Below are 18867 nucleotides of genomic sequence, written 5' to 3' on the forward strand. Positions count from 1 at the left end.
GTGTGTGTGTGTGTGTGTGTGTGTGTGTGTGTGTGTGTGTGTGTGTGTGTGTGAGAGAGACTGCGCATGTGTGTGTGTGTGTGTGTGTGTGAGACTGTGTGCGTGTGCGTGCATGTGTGTGTGAGAGACTGTGTGTGCGTGCGTGTGTGTGTGTGTGTGAGACTGTGCGCGTGTGCGTGTGTGTGTGTGTGTGAGAGAGACTGCGTGTGTGTGTGTGTGTGTGTGTGTGTGTGTGTGAGACTGTGTGCGCGTGCGTGTGTGTGTGTGTGTGTGTGTGTGTGTGTGTGTGTGTGTGTGTGTGTGAGAGACTGTGTGCGTGTGCGCGTGCGTGCGTGCGTGCGTGCGTGCGCGCGTGTGTGTGTGTGTGTGTGTGTGTGTGTGTGTGTGTGTGTGTGTGTGTTTTTTTTGGTGTTGGAACACCTGCCAGCTGTTTCCAGGTGAGTGAGTAGAGTATATTTATACGTGTGTGTGTGTGTGTGTGTGTGTGTGTGTGTGTGTGTGTGTGTGTGTGTGTGTGTGTGTGTGTGTGTGTGTGTGTGTGTGTGTGTGTGTGTGTGTGTGTGTGTGTGTGTGGTTTAGTGTCAGCGTACTGCGTCTGTCTGCTAGTCCCAGCAGAGGAAGAGAGGATTGTGTGTGTGGTTTAAAGAGCGAGAGACACTCAGTGGGTAAAATATACAATGTGCATCATGAAAGCACTTTCTTTTCCTTCCTTTCAAACTGTCACCAGATTACTTCACTCTCACATGTAAACACAGAAGTATCTCTGTGTGTGTGTGTGTGTGTGTGTCTGTTTCGTTTGTGATATTATGCTGTAGCTGCTGACCCTTATAGAGGTCTCATACACTCCCACACACTTACCTGGAATACTGTAACCATTAATCTCACACACACACAGACTCTGCCTGGAACCTGTTCGAGTCTTTTGTAACTGTTTTATCTAGGAATGTGTTAACCTTCCCACCTTCTCATGTGGAGCCCCTTCTCTCTGCATTTCGTCTGTGTGTGTGGGTGTTTCGCCTGTGTGTTTTTGTGCGCAAATGTGCACGGTGTGTTTGGCCAGCAGATATAGAGACGCATATAGAAGTAGAAACCCTAGAATTATACAATCTGACACTTTTCTCTTTCTACCCGTTGTGGTGTTTACATTTGCTGTGTGTGTTTGGATGGTTCTAGCTGGGTTCATTTATATTGGTAATCTCTTAGGGCATTTTTACTCACCAGAAAGCTATCCAATCATGAAAATACTAGTGTAAATGCTATCCAACAAAAATCTTACACGGTTCCGTTATAATCAATGAATCTGACTGCACAACGAATCTCTTATTTACATAACTGTTTGTTATAATGAGAGTATTTGTGAGCGTGCAGAGACGACACAGTTTTTCTTCAGTGCTAACTTCACCTCAGATTGGAAAATCAACAGATATGTTTGTGATTGGCTCCTCAATGCTGCACAACTATGCAGAACTATCATTTTAAGTCTACAGTAATGATTTACATTCAGAGCTGATTGATTTTAGGCTTCTTGCATATTTATGTCATGTTCATAAACTGAGGAAACAAGAGTTTGGCTACTATAGTGGCAGATATGTGATTTACTTCAGTGCCAGAGCATGGTCACAATTTTATGTTTCAACCACAGATGTCGATAGAGAGCCTGGTTGTTAATTTGTTACTACATTTGAATTTGAACTTGCTTCTTGACCGTTAAAAAAGTATGTTCTATATTGTATGAATATGGGTAGTATGAGAGAAATTCGGACGTACTACATCCGCCATATTGTTACTGTCACGTGACCTGCCAGCATCAGTTGCGTTTGCTTCACTGCCATTTATAAATCCTCTCCTGTGGCTTCATGGGATAGTAAAGAAGTGTCAGCGAATGCGCTCTTCAGAATCTCGCCAGAAGTATTAGGTCATACGGGTACTTTTCACATACCGTGTTTTTCGAATACTATGAATTCAGACATACTAGCGTACTGTTTTTCGCATACTATATAGTAGGTAAGTATGCGATTTCAGACGCAGCTCTATTGTCGTTTGAGTTGTTAGTTTTGCTTCTTACCATCGTGATGTCATTAAAAATAACTTCATTAACTGCACACAGGGCTACAGGGGTCACATGGGAGGAGTTTGCTTTGTCAGAGACTCTTAAGGGGCCATGAGGGATTTGGGGGTACGGATGAGGGGACGCCCCATGAGGTATAGAGCATCTTGAAAAGGCAGTTGTAGGAGAGAGTGAAATGTTTGTCAGGAAGTGGAATCGTTGTTAGTTTGCATCTGCAGTCGCAAACTTATTCTTGTAGGTTGTAGGGAACATGATAAAAAGCTTGCTGCCCATGCAACTGCACATTTCACGTGCACTTTTGAGTTCAAATTGCTGAATACACTGCACAAAGCACACACACACACAATCTCTTGTTTCTCTCCTTTTAACACAGACTCATGGCTCTCATTTTTACTGATAGCATGCAGGTGTGCCATCAATTACACACTTTCCTTCCATCTCACGCATACGCCCCACCGTCTCGCTCTCTCTCTCTCCCTGTCTGTCTCTCTCTCTCTGTCCCCTGTGTTGTTGGTGTCTGGGGGTAAAGGCCCTATTAGTGCCTCTGTCTGGAGCCTGGAGAAACTCTACACCCGACAGAGACGGAGAGACAGAGCAGGAGAAAAGGGGGGAAATGGGGTAACTTGATCTCTTTGGTTTGTCTATTCAATACAGAGGTCACTTGCCCAGGCACAAAGCATTAATCCTTGCACACACACACACACACACGCACGCACAGACTCATAAACACTCATTTGTCCTAAAAACCCAGAGCAGTAACATGCAATGTGATGATGTAATTCCCAGCAACAGTACATGGACACTATTGGCACTGCCATCATGAAAATGGTGCCTATGGAAATATGGGCGGTTTTTGTCAAAGGAAAAAATGGCTACTGGCTGTTATACCCTCCGGCACAAAGATATTGTGGTGGAGAGAGAGAGAGAGAAGAAAAGACAGAAATGGTGGGACAGGCAGACAAACAGTGTTTCAATTGAAATCAAGGAATCTGTCTCCAGGCACTGAATCTGTCCACTTATAGTTTGAGCTTTTGACTTCCGCTTATAGGTCAAAAATGACACACTGTCCATTATATTTATTGCATTCTAAGTAGTATTTGGGGCTTTTTGACACGTTTGCTAGAGCATCTTGGCTTAAAGGGATAGTTCACTCAAAAATGAAACAAGTTCATCTTAAGAACACAAATGAAGATCTTTTTGATGAAATCTGAGAGGTTTCTGTCCCTCGATTGACAGCTACGCAACTGACACTTTGAAACTTTAAAAAGTTCATAAAGAGATCGTAAAACTAATCCATATGAGTTGAGAAGTTCAGTCCAAATTTTCTAAAGAGACACGATCATATATATGATGAACATATTGAATTGAGGCTTTTATTTACATATAAACATTCAGCAACTCACACATCAGTCGTGGTAAACAGAAGCTCAAGTATGTTTGCTTGCCGTGAAAGAACCAAAAAGGTCCGTTCTCGCGTGTCAAGCAAGTTCGGTTTTTTGTTCCATTTATCTGCCCTTTCTTTATTTTCCAGGTAATGATAACTCTTCATTAATTAAAAAATATAAGTTAGTAATACCATGTGTTTTGGACATTTACCAAAGCAATTGTATGATTTTTTTGTTTTTATTTGTTATTTTTTTACATATGATATGGTAATTGTTCCTATATCTTAACTGATAGAGCATGGTGCTAGAAAGGTCATGGGTTGGATTCCCAGGGAATGTGTAGTGTCTGCCAAATGCGTAAATGTATTCTTTGAAATGTTTTGGAGCACCATGTAAATGTCATTGTGCATGTGGTAATCATTCAGTGCCATGGTTTTATTATCTCTGACTGTACCATGCACCGCCACAGTGCTTTTCATTGGAGGGCACAGTTACAATCAGAAGGCCACTTCAGCTTGGGCTTGGACAGTGAGCAGTTGTCTTCAGGGTTCATTAATAGCGAGAGGTCTGAGCGAGTGTGTGTCTCTGTTTCTCTGAATTGAACATTGAATATTCATGATTTATTTATGATAGTTTTGCTTAAAAAAAAAAAAGAAGATTAGTATTCCCCTGGTCATGTGATCTCTGCATGTCCACAGCCATGAGGTCACACAGGTCCTGTTCCAAATGGAACCCTAAGCCCTCGCAATCTTGTTCCGAGTCCACACTTTTGTGATGTTACGCCGTTTTGTCTGTCGGGTAGAAGTCTGCTGTGGAGCTCGCTTTAGTGTGGGCTCGTCAAAAGTGTGCATCGAGGGCACATATTGACTGCAAAGGGGGCGCTTACGAGTACCCTTCTGAAGTCTAAAGCCCGGGACACACCAAGCCGGCGAACGGCCATCAAGGTTATTTTGGCCCGAAACAGCATCTAGAATCGGCTATATTAAAAAACTGATATTCTGGTCTATAACTCCTCCCCGAACTTCCTGCTGTCCTGTTTCTTGCTCTCTCATTGGCTGTAGGTCATCGCGATGTAGTTTTCAGTCAGAAAACATTCACACAGCAGGATTTTGAATCGCCGACAGGTCCAGGTATTTAGCATGCCAAACATCTCACCGGCGTCGGCGATTCCCTCAGATCGTATAGAAACAATAAGCTCCTCCCACTTTTCAAATAGCCAATAGCGTTTAGTTTACCTCACAGACTGCAATTCATTCTTGACGTTTGAGCAATCGAACACACATCTCCAACCATTATTGCTTCATGATGTGTCAACGGTCGCTTTGGCCAGCTGTTATTTATAGCATAGAGGGCGGGACACTTTAAATTCTAGAGAGCATTTGATTGGACAGAAGATGTGATGAGAAGTTGAAGTCCGCGGTGATGTCATAAAAATCCGTGATCCATTTTAGCGGGAGTGAGAGACTGAAAGTTTTGAATGCTTATATCTTCTAAATGCGAATTTTGTTATTGTTTTGGAGCACACCAGCTTATTCATAACCTTGAGGCTAACATATTCATACTAAAAGCTAAGAAAATACATGAATATCAAGATTGTTCAAGAAGATATTGAATATCATCAATGGCTGAAAAATATCAAGATACATTTTCTCAACTCTATTACCCAGTCGATCCGCATGCTATTGTATTGTGGCAGTGCTGCAGGGCACGAGCGTGTCTGCCTAGCGTGGCCCGGTGATCCCCGATTTAGCCGGGGGTTTTCCTGCGCGCACGGCCCCTGCGTGTGGCCTGGCCTTGGGCCAGATCTGCTGCCTGCTCTGCCTGTGTCAGAGTCCCTCGTGGTCTGAAAGGACAAAGCTGGTCTCCATCCAGCTCTCTTAACCCCCAAACGCTCGCTCTCACTCTGATATCATTTCACTTTGATGGCCTGCTCTATCTCTGGCTCGCACAACCCTCCGCACGCGCTCGGTTTCACTCCAACTGCAGCTGTGTGGCAGTGTGTGTGTCTCGCGCTGTGTGTGGCCTCACATTAAACTCCTAAGTATTTTGGTTAATGAATTCTTTGCCCTCACTGTATGCCCGTCTGAGCGGTACCAGCATCTAAGCTCCAGTACCGCCCTGTGCACCACCTACAGCGAGAGAGAGAGAGTCTGGGAGCTCAGGGTGGTTCTGGTCATGTGTGGTCTTCCATAGTGTTTCAATTAGGTTCTTCTCACTCAGATGGATCATTACCTATAATGAGTCCAAACCACAGAAACACACATGTATACGCATCTATACAAAAATAGGTTTTTATTGAGACGTGTCACAAGAAATGCTCCTTAAAATTCTTCTGTTTATATGTATATACGCATCTGTGCCGAACTATTTGAAACATTTCAGCAGTTTACATTCCCCTTTCTTTTTTTTTTTTTTTACTATTTACAGCACTGTTCAAAAGTCTGAGGAGATTTATTTTTAAAGAATGTAATATTTTTATTCAGCATGAATGCAGTGAATTTAGGGACTGTAACAACATTCATTATTTTACAAAAGATCTATTTCAAATAAAGGCTGTTCTTTATATAAACAAACTTTATATTCATCATATTAGAAGGATTTCTGAAGGATCATGTGACACTGAAGACTGGAGTAATGATGCTGAAAATTCAGCTTTGCCATACAGGAAGAAAAAATACTTTTAAATATGTATATATATATATATATATATATATATATATATAGTAATTGTAATAATATTTCAGAATAGTATGCAGCATTGATGAGCAGGACAGACATTGAAATATCTTATGACCCCAAACGTTTGAATGGTAGTGTAAATTTAGACTCTTTCTGTCATCAGTATCACTGTTACTGTAATATCAGTGTTTACATGCACAACAAAATTCTCTTAGCTCATAAAAACCTGACAATGCAAGAAAACCTCATTTATGTTATAAGTCGTCACACTGAATAAGCAAGCAGAACTGTGGTAAAGGTGTTTACATGCATAGCGAAATCAGGGCAGTAACATGACCTTACACGTCTGAGTGAGGGTGATGTGTGTGTGTGTGTGTGTGTGTGTGTGTGTGTGTCTGTGTCTGTGTGTGTGTGTGTGTGTGTCTGCGTACTAAAACTTTAAGACACCCTGAACCCTCATGACCTCTGCGTCCAGACGTTCTCCCTTCCCCCACGGCAGTGAAACCCCCCATCCGCACTCAACACATCACCACATAACTACACACACACACACACACACACGACACACAGATTCCTGCAGTCATCCCTCCTCCCTCACTCAACATATATTTAGAAAACACTCATGCTTTATCTGCGTGTATGAACTTTTATGAACGTGTTTTGAAATAAAGCAGTAAGCCGTACATTACAGTAGTTTTGTCCAAAAAAAAAGGAATAGGGTTGTTGGTAGTCACAATACCAACATTTCATAATTTCACAATATCTGTTTTACTGCAGCAAAAAATTTGTTTTTTAAACACATTCCTTTATGTCAAATCAAATAAACATTGGTATCTTGCTTAGGGCTTGATATTGACACAAATTTTACAATTCGATTTGATTTTTATTCTCAAGCTTGCAATTCGATGCATTTTCGATTCGATAGAGTACATGGAAAATATTCACAACTTATGCTGTAAACTATAGAGGGAACCCCAGTTGGTACATTACTATAATATTAGAGGTTAATTTGTATAGGCTACGTACGTACATTAAAATTATGTTTTTATAATAATATGTTTTTAATGACATAATCATGTTTCCACTTGTTTTGAAATAAACATTTAAATAGTGGCTGTCATAAAACATGATGGATTTAGTCAAACTTGCATTAAATATTGTAGAACAGTAAAAATGTGCAATGAATATGCAAAATAGAGCATATCTTTAGCAAAATGCTATTTTTCTAGCTGACTGTCGAGTTTATGGTCATTGAATGGCTTTTCTGAGGTAAATGCAGCATTACGTGACATTGTTTACAAGCTGTTTTATTGCCGTCTCTCTGTGGTTGAAACACAGATTACATGAGAGACATGATACAGATTAAGTTGTACTGTATCTTTCAACACTTTGAGAGGTTTATTTCATGCTGTAACTAGTAGTAAAGCTGAAGAGATGATCCGGTCACCTGTCGCTTGAACTGCGAAGCTACAGTGATCTGTCACGCCACATTAAAGAGCGCCATAGTGGTATTTATTGTTTAAATTTCGTAAAAAAAAATTGTCCGAATTTGAAAGCTGAGACTTTGTTTCATATCAAAAGTAACAAAGCACAGAGCTTATTGGGGCGCTACAATGATCCGTTCATTCATCACCTGAAAATGGCTAAAAGATTCTTGGGATTTACGAATCGATATCGGTTCATCAAAATGAGAATCGATTAAAATCGAGAAATCTATATTTTTAACCCACTCCTAATCTTGCTTTGAAGTATTTTAATTAATATAGTTTAAGTTTTTACCATAGATTTAATCAAGCATAAGTTTTTAAGTAATAATTCAAGGTAACTGTTGAATATGTTGAGACCAGTGAGTCGTTTTCTCTCTTTATTCCTCATTCAAGGCAAACCAACTGTTTTAATGCATTAACAAATCACACCTGCACCATTCACTACATTATACACTACAGTATACTTCTTTACTTTTAGCAAGTGGCATTTCTATAAAGCATGGCGCTGCCGAGGTCATGGGTTTGAATGCATGAACTGTTCAAACGTATACCTTGAATGCAATGTCAGTCACTTTGGATAAAAGCATCTGCCAAATGCATAAATGTAAATGTAATCATCATCTTTTTATTTGTTAGATTCACTCTTGAATCCTGGATCTTTTTGCGGAACATCTGAAACACGTGAAATCTTTGTGTGAAAATGTGAACGTGCTCTTGGAAAATGCTGCGTGGACTTTATTAAGTGTTAAAGTGAGTCATGATGTAATGCTATTGTAATGAATCCGTCCTACTGGATATTCATAAAGTTTTCCCTTTTTGTGTTCCACAGAAGAAAGAGAAACATTCGGGTTTGGAACGACATAAGGGTAAGTCAATTTCATTCAATTTCATTTTTGGATGAATTGGCTGTTTCAGTAGGGTTTGCACACTGTTTGAGTGACTAAAATCAAATGACACAAAGGGAATTTGAAGGTTACGGTAAAAGCCAAAGAAAAAGAAACTTCCAAAACTTCAGAGCCTGTGTGTCTCTCTCACACACTCTCTCGCTGGAGTCAGACGGGACGGGACAGGGGTGGAGATTAGACAGGCCGACGCCCTCTCAGCCAAAGATGCCCACAGTGGGAGGGACACATACGTCTCTGTCTAATAAGTGTGCTGAGACAGACACCACAGTGTTTTTCAGTAGTTTGATGGATGTGGCCTGAAGTGACTCAGTCTCTGGTCAGTGTTTTTGTGGTTTTGTCTCTCTTCCGCTCTATTTTTACACTTTTGGCAGGCCTTTGAACCCAAAAGGTGACTCACTCTTTTTCTATGGTCCTGTGTGTGTGCAGTGAAGACAGAAGCGAGGGAGTTGAACACACATTTGTAAACAGTAGCCATAAATATGCATCCGTGCACACAAAAACTCCCTGAATCCGTAAGGAAAGTCAGCGAGACTCACGTGCCGAGGCAAACACAGACCAGCTGCATGTGCTTTGTGTTTGTGTATTTGACCCTTTTTTTCCCCTCCTCTCTCTCTTTCCCTGTCCCTCATTCTCTTTGGACTTCCTTTCCTTTCCAAACTTCCAGAAACTATCAAAGCACTGACTGAACATCCCAACACACACACACACACACACACACAGATTGCACATTCAGAGCATTTCACATACTAACTCTTTTGTATGTGAGCTAAGAGAATCCAGATGCACGTGCCTGTTCACCTCTCTCTCTCTCTCTCTCTCTCTCTCTCTCTCTCTCTCTCTCTCTCTGTGTGTGTGTGTGTGTGTGTGTGTGTGTGTGTGTGTGTGTGTAGCTGACTCAGCTAATAGTGAGCACTTAATAGGGTCTGTAGATCAGATCCGACAGCAGTTTATTAGATCTGTGGGATTTCTGGGCTCACATTCAGGCCTTGTTTTCAGGAGCAAGACTGAACGCTAAACAGTGTGTTTACCGTGTCATGGACCTGTCATAGAGCAAAACATGCCGTTATTTATTATTGTAATGTTTATTAACCAACCTACTGAAATCCTCTGTTTAAAGCTGGTATTCTTCTAGAGTGAGCTAATCAAAATTCAGTGCTAACTAAGCATAGGTGTAAAAAGGGTTCAAAACATTGACATGCATTAACATAATCTGATACAGTAGATTACCGTATATAGTCATGAAATCAGAAACCGTCCTGTTTGAATACCTTGACCATTGGTCACATTGTGGATGCATGTCAGTAGTAAAAGATAAACAGCAATGTGTCTCCATTTACCACTTGTGACCGGATTACATAAGACGGATGTTAATATCAGGTGTAAACAGGGCCAAGGTCACACACACATACTGTACAAGCAATAAATGTGTGTGTAAATCTGTCAAAGTCTATTAATTGTCACGTACACATGGGAAAGACAGGGAGAGGTACTCATGACAAATTGTTAAATGTGAAAGCATATTAATTGCATCTTTTTTTTGCATGTTTATGTGTGTGTCTGTGTTTGTGTACTACTTTACCATATTTTAGAGACAAATTTGTACCCAGAAAAGCTGACAAAATCTCCCAAAACCTCCTTTAGGGGTGTCCTCATTTTGTAAACAAAAAATAATAATAATACATTTGATATTTTCTGAAAATGTAAAAATGCAGAATGTTTTCTGTGAGAGTTGTTTAGGCTTAGGGGATCAATATATATAGTGTAAAAATCATTATGTATGTAGAACGTGCCCATAAAACATGAAAACCCGACGTGTGTTTATTTGATTGTGTATTTAAAGAACACACTCACACCTGTTTGCATGTGAACTTTAAGTATTTACACCTTTTACATTCTCATAACTCTCTCACACACACACACACACACACACACACACATTCTCCATCCTAGACACACTTTTCATCTAACTCTGCAAGCTGTGGCTCAGCAGGGCCAGAGGGTAAAGGTGAAAGATCAGATGGGAGAGTTGACCACATAAAAAAGCCATGCTACTGCAGGGTCGAAAAGGTCACCTTCATAAAGGTCAAAGTTCATCCTGCCCTGTCATGCTTCAGCATGTGTCCTGAACAGGTGTCCTAGCAACCGAACTGAAGTGTTTGCTGAGTAAACATGCATCCGGGTGCACGAGCCTTAGCTCAACCACACACACACACACACTCTTTGATGTTCGGGATCCCGGTTGGTCAAGATGTGGTGGAAATATGGAGCAGATTTTAAAAGGACTTTTTTTCCCCCCTTCCTGTTTTTCCGTCTTTGAGGTCAGAATAAATCTGCGTCTCTGATCTTTGCCATAGCAAAACAAGGATCCGTGGGGACGGAGGCACATATGTGCTTGAATGCTTGCTCTTTTTATCTGATCTGAGCAGTGTCGTATAAAGATGAACACCCTCACAGATGATTTATTCAGTTGAGGCTGTACATTTATCTTAGATCTGGCTTGTGCATTTACTAATGGCAATATTCATTTCCACCCTGTTTCGGTTGCGTTATTATTTAGGTTGCTAGCTGTAAACATATGCATACTGTACATGCATTGCATTATAATTTGCACATTTTGGACTACAGTGACGTTTGAAATCAAGCTTGAGTCTTAACATGATCATTAGGTGGGTGTTTAACCAGGGGTCTCAAACTACCAGCCCACAAGTGTTGGTTTATCCAGAAATTCAACCCGCAAATTAATTTATTTTCTTTGGTTGGACTTTTACTGTAATTCTCAGGATTGTCAAACAGTAGTGTAATATGTGATAATATAAATATAATTATTTAACTGGTCCCTAATGGAGAACCCCAGCATGGCAGGTGGCCGCAGGTAACTTGAGTTTGAGACCCCTGGGTTAAACTGTGTGAAAGTCTGGTTTGAAGTTTCCCTACATGCTGTGTGCTTGTGCATGCATTTGTGTTTGCACATCTGGTTAAGTAGGTGTGTAAATGCCTTGTGCAAAACGTGTGTGGATCTGTGAGTTGTCGTCATGGCTTCTGCTGGTCTGCTGAAGTTCCTGCTGATGTTTATTCCTCAGCCGGTTTATTTATCTTACACGCCACGTGAACTAGACGGTGAATGTGATCATGTTAGAGTGTGTGTATACAAGCTATATGATTCCTCTTGCTGCTTACAGTTTGTGTTCATGCCTGTGTTACCAGCATTACTAAAAATATCCCTTAAACCCGCTCACCTCCTCCTGCTGGATAACCCCCCACCCCACCCCGCTGTGGATCGCTCCACCCTGTCATGAAATGCACGCTACTAACTGCCTGCAAGCCAAAAGAGGGATATTCCCAATCAGCCTGTTTTGCTCTCCAATGTGCAAATGAAGTGATTTTTTTATTTTCCACATAGCAAAAGTTTTCCTTTGCAACACTTGCTAATATATGCATGTATGCGTTTCTGTGTGCAACCGTAGCGCATACTTAGGTGTGCATGCAAAGTCGTCTCCCAGAATGTGTTTTGATAAACTGCTGGGTTGATTCAACCCAACTTTGGGTCAAATATGGACAAACCCAGCCGTTGGGTTACATTTTTAAATGACATTTTTAACCCAACGTTTGGGTTTGTCCATATTTGACCCAAAATTGGGTTAAAACAACCCAGCATTTTTTAGAGTGTATAAGGTATATTTCCACGCATGTGATTCTTTTTCCCCGTGTGCGAGTGTGTGTTTGGCCAGCTGTGTGGAGGCACATTCTTCAAGCTCCAGGCGGAGGGGGGTTGGAAAACAGAGCAGGCGAATTCCAAATTCCTATTCTCCCTCTGAACATGTCCGGGGCTAAACTGCAAACCCAACAAAACTCACGTGGCTCTCTGTTTTTCTGTTCTATCCATCTGTTTCTCGTATGAACAGAAGTTAGTTAACTTTGAGTTTTGACTTAAGAAATAGCAGATTTGGTTCTTCTCTGCATTGTTTTAATACTATAATCTTTTAGATTTTTCGTACTATGATGTCATAATAACATGATGCCAGCCCCGCCCCCTTTTTACTTCCACTAGTCTAAACAGGAAGCACTTTGGCTCCTGTTTTTCAGTGTTACAAATAAACTGTATGTTTCTTGTACTCTTTCTTTCTTTTCACTCCTGTTTCTTCTCTAACACAGATTGGGGAAATGTAATGTTTCTCAGATTCAATCTAAAGAACCGAAGAGTTTAATTTAACCCTTTTACACCTGGTATGAACATCAGTCTTGGGTACTACCACTCATAAATGAACAGCAGTAAATACAGGTACACTATTGTTCAAAAGATTGAGTATGGTTAGAGTTTTTTAGTGATTTATTATGAATTTATTATTACTCCTGTGATCAAAGCTGAATTTTCAGCATCATTACTCCAGTCTTCAGTGTCACATGATCCTTCAGAAATCATTATATGCTGATTTGCTGCTCAAGAAACGTTTTGTCGCTGTCGGGCAGAAAGCTTGTATCTCCAAAAGCGCTGCTTTTTTTTCAGGAAATGGAAAAAACACTCTATTTTTTAAATAATTAAACACTGCGTTGTCAAAGTTGATATTGTGACTTTGGTCAGACACAAATTTGACAAAAAAATCAAGCTTAAATGGAGTTTTTGACCGGCGGATTTCGAAGACTTTTGGACATCTGTGTTTTGTCCATCATTTGAACGGCCGCATCTGAGGCAGCAAGTTTTCATCAACTTACATGTTATTAAGTGTATTGTAGCGTGTGTGCGCTCAGTTTTTTCTGTCATTTGGCCAAAATCTCATGTTATTAAAGATGAAATGCTTCGCACAGGCTATTTAAGACAGTATTGGCTATGACTCGACAACAAATACAGACTAAGACACTTTTCTCCACTGCTCAAATACATAAAACATTAGCCATTATTTAGTGTTTCTTGAGCGTAAAGAAAGCGATGTACTTATTCAAAGAACCAGTTATTTATTTACCATTGCATTGCAAACAAGCAGAGACGCTCGCATTCACCAAAGAGGTGGGCGGAGCTATGAGGTTTGACTGACAGTTTGATTATCCAACAGAGTTACAATGTATAGTTACATGCTCTTTTTTTAATACTGTTCATTGGTTAGATATTTGCAAAACCCAGACAGATGTAAAGGGTGGCCAATAGTAATGATTTATGAAAAAAAGACGAAATATGGAGATACAAGGTTTCAGTGTGACTTTTTGAACTTTTTGATTTGATCACACACACCACATTTGGAGATAGTTAAACAGCTTTCAAAAGAAATCAATTATTTGATCTAAAAAATCACTGAACATGCAGTGACAAACTGACGTAGTAAGTTATGCACATAATCAGAGACAATCTCCTCGATAAAATATGATCACTAATGATCACGGGAGATGCATGCCAGCGGTCTGTCTCAATTGGCCATTTGTGAACTGATCAACCTGACATAGATGTTAATGTCAGATGTAAACAGATGTATTTTTGTAGTTATGTGTAAATGGTGCGCTCACATCCTATCAGTGTTGAAGGTGTGTGTATGTTCATCAGGGCTGGCTGACTGTGGCAAACTAGCACATTGAATAGCACTTAACCTTCGCCTCACATTCACAGTAGGAATGTGTGTGTCACTCTGTGTCTTTGTGCATTTTGCTGGCACGCATTAATAGATTATTGATGCACTCTTCTGATGGTTGACAGTCAGATGGAGGTGGAAATGGACCTATAATTTCATGCTGATGCCAGACAGACAACACAAATACTAATTTATATCCTGAGAGGAAACGATTTCTCATGGAGAGAGAAAATTAGACAAAAGCAAGAATGGATAGGAGGAAGTGATAATAGTGTTTTCTTCATAACTCCCTTCTCATACCATCTCTCTCTCTCTCTCTCTGTCTGTCTTTCTGTCTCACCCTAGTCCTCATTTTGAACAGATGGGTTGAGGTATCAGTTTTTAATGAAAAAGGGAGTGTGAGAGTCACGTGACCGTCTCTCACACACATACTGGCATTTCAGATTTTTGTAGAGCTCACATATAGTCACCTAGTTTGGAATAAGATAGGTGGTTAAATTTTCTGCAAAGGAATTATTATTTTTGTATTATTGAATATTGTAATAATTGCGGTTAACTTTTGTCTTTCAGAGCAAGCACATAATACTGAGATTCTATATGCAGATTAGTTCCGACAAAATCTGACTTGAAGGATTTCAGTCAAACTAAAGTGTTTACATGACATTTTAAAAAGGCAAATTATTGCTTTAGTCTGACTGAAATCTATCTATCTAAAGTTTGGTGTTGTTAAGTTTTTTTTTAAATAATTTAAAAAAAGAAACCTTTGGCTCACCAACGCAAAAAAAGTGCGGCTTAATATTTTGGGGAATCGTATTTAAAAAAAAATCTGTATTCTAAGATAGAAAATGTATCTATTGGCAAAAATATATTATCTACATTACTATTAAAATAATAATATATTTTTGTTAAACCAAACTTTTATTTTGAGGGGTTGTCATGAAGACCTTTGAATTTCTGTTTGTATATGATATGACGATAGTTACATTTATTAAATGAAATGGTGAAGTGCTGGTGAAGTGACTCTCAGAGCAGCTCTGGAGATAAAGTTCATGTGTTCATGTCCTCATATAGTGTGACAGCAGACACTGAAAACACTTTGGGCCCTATCTTACACCCGGCGCAAAGCAGCGCCAGGTGCCACCCAAGTGTTTTTTGCTAGTTTCAGTCCGACGCAGTTATCATTTTCACGTCCTGCGCCACGTTGTTTAAATAGCAAATACATTTGCGCCCATTTGTGCGCCCATGGGCATGCTGGTCTGAAAACGAGGTGTGTTCAGGCGCATTGTTGGCGCATTGCTATTTTGAGGAAGTAAAGTAGACTGCGCCATTGAAACCTGATCTAAAGTCAATGGCGCAATATTATTTTTTTTGTTATTTAATGAGCGCGTTAGTAATGTGTGTCTATAGGCGGGTCCACAATGCTTGTACACTCTGCTTATTAAACACACAGGGACACACAGCAGCACACAAACATGCCAAATATTTAAAATAAAAGGATTACAATGTAAAAGATTATTATTGTGTACATGAAGATATGGTGGACTCCGGCTTGTCCCGTAGATGGTCTGCTTGCGCACTTTAACCTCGCGCACGAGCAGCTCCGTTTGCGCTCTGGAGACGGCTTCGGTCTTTCCACGATCAAATTCTGTCCTGTAAATAGCAAATCTGCCATGGCGCGAGCACAACTAGCATTTAAAGGGAATGGGAGATGAGACTCTGATTGGTTTAACGCACGTAAATCGTAAGTGGCGTAAGTTTAAAAAAAAAAAGTAAGCGGCGTTGGGCTCACGTAGGCCTATCTCTCTCATTAGAATCAAAATGTTTCAAAATTCGCGATGGATTTGGATGCTAAACTATTCTTTATCATAGGCTTTGTACTTCACTCACTTTCCAATATCGACGGAAAAAATCATCCTCTTCACATGCGCAAAAATGTGCTTGGAAACATCACAGTAGTGCGGTGCTTACGCTGAATGGTATGAATTGTACTACTGACTTTTTAAACAGAGCAGTGTAATTTTTATATGTTAGGTTGACTATTTTATTATTATATTTTATTACGGCTATAACGAACAGGCTGCGATGTCAAGATTGCAATGCTGGATGTTGTGTGTGTGAGGCGCAGGCGCGATCGAACAGTGGAAACATAAAAACATACTCCGTCATTTCATACAAGACATCATTCAAGCTGCAAAGTGTTGCAAAACGTTGGAGGATATTTTGCTAATAATTTATTTAATATTTTTTGTGACGGTTTGTTTTCAGAAGTTTCAAAGAGTTAGTAAAAGAGTAAAGAAAAAGTATCTATTTTTTATTAAGTATTTATTTTGTATTAATACATAACCTCATTGTATTAATTTATAATGTAACATTATAGCGTGACATTGTGTCAATAATCGTCAAGCACTGGTGACTCTGCGTGGTGGGAGGGGGCCCCCAAATCAAATTCTGCTTAGGGCCCCCAAAAGGCTCGGGCCGGCACTGATGCGCTTAGATCGTTAAAATAGGGCCCTTTGTGTGCTTCAGTATGTGTTTAGTAGAAGAAACTGTGCCATATGCAGATTTCAGATTTCAATAGCAGTCTTTTTGTGCTTTAATATTCACAAACACTAGACCATATCGTGATTGATTACTTGTACAGCCCGGCTTTTGATTTCTTCATCCATAAATGTTAGAAATCATAGGGCCCTAAGTGTATTAGTGGCTGTACTGTTGTTACTAATCAGCTCATAATGATTCTAATGGGTTAACAGTGTTCATATGAATTGATTGACAGTTTTCCGAAAGGAAGTCGACTTCATTTAAAGCAATGTGAAAAGACCGACATGGTGCATTGTGGGATGCATTGTTAGGAATGTGCTGATTGGTAATTGCACACAGCTGTAGCTCATTAGATGTTAATTGCCAATTAATCAGCATCTCCTTGTTTATTTTAAATGAAGAAGAGGAATGAGAAGTTGGAAATGTAGAAAAGAGGAAACGATTTGTGCTGTGAGCCGAAGAATGTGATTCTCACTTTCCTTTCCTCCTATCACAGTTTCCTTTCTCTCTGTCAACACTTGCTCTCTCCGCTCCCTCTCTAACATCTCTCTGCAAGAAAAGAAAGTACAGGAGAAAGAAGGGAGGGGAAACTATGCAATTTGTCTTGTTTGTTGGGAAGTTAAACATTTTTATTATACTTTCAAGTTAGTTAGGTTAGTTAAAGTCAGTCAGACTTCACAAAAATCAGACTAGTACATTTTAATTCAGACTTAAAGGGTTAATTCACCCAAAAATGAAAATTATTTTAATTACTCACCCTCATGTCGTTGCAAACCCGCAAGACTTTCGTTTATCTTCGAAACACAAATGAAGATCTTTTTGATGAAATCTGAGAGGTTTCTGTCCCTCCATTGACAGCTACACAACTGACACTTTGACACTTCAAAAAGTTCATAAAGAGATCGTAAAACTAATCCATATGAATTGAGCGGTTTAGTCCAAATTTTCTGAAGAGACTCGATCGTTTTATGTGATGAACAGATTGAATTTAGACTTTTATTCACATATAAACATTCATCAACTCACACATCAGTTGTGGTTAAAAAAAAAAAGTGGTATTTGCGTAGCTGTCAACAGAGGGACAGAAATACACGAGGGTGAGTAATTAATGAACCATCTCTTTAAGGCTTTTACATGGCATTTAAAAAAAGATGATTTTCTTGTAAAGAGGTTGTTAATTAAGGATAGAGCATTGCAATCTGACATGCTGACGCAGGTTATTTGTCATTTGTGTTGAGGTTTTTCCCCCTTACATAACTCTACAAAGGACTTTGATAACACCAGCATTCCCTGACATACATTTACACACTCTCGCTTCTCTTTTGTCAATTGGCCGAGAGTCAAATATTTCACTTCTCGTTGGCGGCCACATTTCTCCAGTAATAAATCAATACAATGGAAATGATGTAATGCTTAGGCTAACGGCACTGAGGACGATAGTATATGTGGCTTTATTTGGCTTGTGAATCATATCTCTCTCCCTCCCTTCCTCTCTCAGGAAGATTTTTAGAATAACTTTAATCTTTATTGGATCATGGGAATGGAATTCATGAAAGAAAGCTAAAAATAGCTTGGAATAGCATCATTGTATCAGGAGACAGCTTTTTTTATGTGTGTGTATGTTTCTACTTGATTGCTGAACAATGTAAGCATGGCTTCTTTGCAAGTTAGCAGGTTTTCCATCCAGCCTGCTTTTTTGGGTCTCGCAGTGGAACGTGTTCAGCTTCACGTGGATATCCTCTGCTGTCCCCTTTCAAGGGTGTGAGTGTGTGTGCTTGAGGCTGATTCGAGGTGACAAAAGGAAAAAAGTTACAGCACAAAACAGCTGTTTCTTTATTCTCTTTCCCACACATTGATCACACACAAATACATATCTCAGTCATTCACACACATTTCACTGATGATGTATGCATTCAAACAAGATCATACATAAACACCCCTAGCTTTTTGTTTTCAGCTGGATTTAGTCATCCAACCACAGATATTCTGCACTAAATCAATCATTTCTGCCATTCTCACTGACCAATCCCATCCAACAGCTATGTAGGTTTTTCAATGGTTGATGCCTTTATATCGAGAGAGTGTGATAGGCAATAATAATGCAGATGTACATTATATCATCATATATTAGAATGATTTCTGAAGGATCATGTGACACTGACGCCTGCAGTAATGATGCTGAAAATTCAGCACAGCAGCACTAATTTAATAACGTACCCGACCCGACCTGTTTGACATAAAAATGAC

General features: G+C 39.8%; 1 protein-coding gene and 1 long non-coding RNA gene across 3 annotated transcripts in view; one reads left to right on the forward strand and one right to left on the reverse strand.

Annotated features, from left to right (window-relative positions):
• The window catches only part of LOC309482674, a 460652-nt gene that overhangs the window by 322939 nt on the left and 118846 nt on the right, over positions 1-18867 (reverse strand). The window lies entirely within an intron of this gene.
• Positions 1-18867, forward strand: part of kdm6ba (lysine (K)-specific demethylase 6B, a) — a 94264-nt gene that overhangs the window by 23806 nt on the left and 51591 nt on the right. For both annotated transcript variants that reach the window (XM_082147702.1, XM_082147701.1), the window contains one exon: positions 8449-8485. The gene's annotated coding sequence lies outside the window, so the exon portion shown is untranslated. The remainder of the gene's footprint in view (positions 1-8448; positions 8486-18867) is intronic.

The sequence above is a fragment of the Leuciscus leuciscus genome, assembly GCF_965113295.1.
Source record: "Leuciscus leuciscus genome assembly, chromosome: 2".
In the NCBI taxonomy this organism is placed as follows: domain Eukaryota; kingdom Metazoa; phylum Chordata; class Actinopteri; order Cypriniformes; family Leuciscidae; genus Leuciscus; species Leuciscus leuciscus.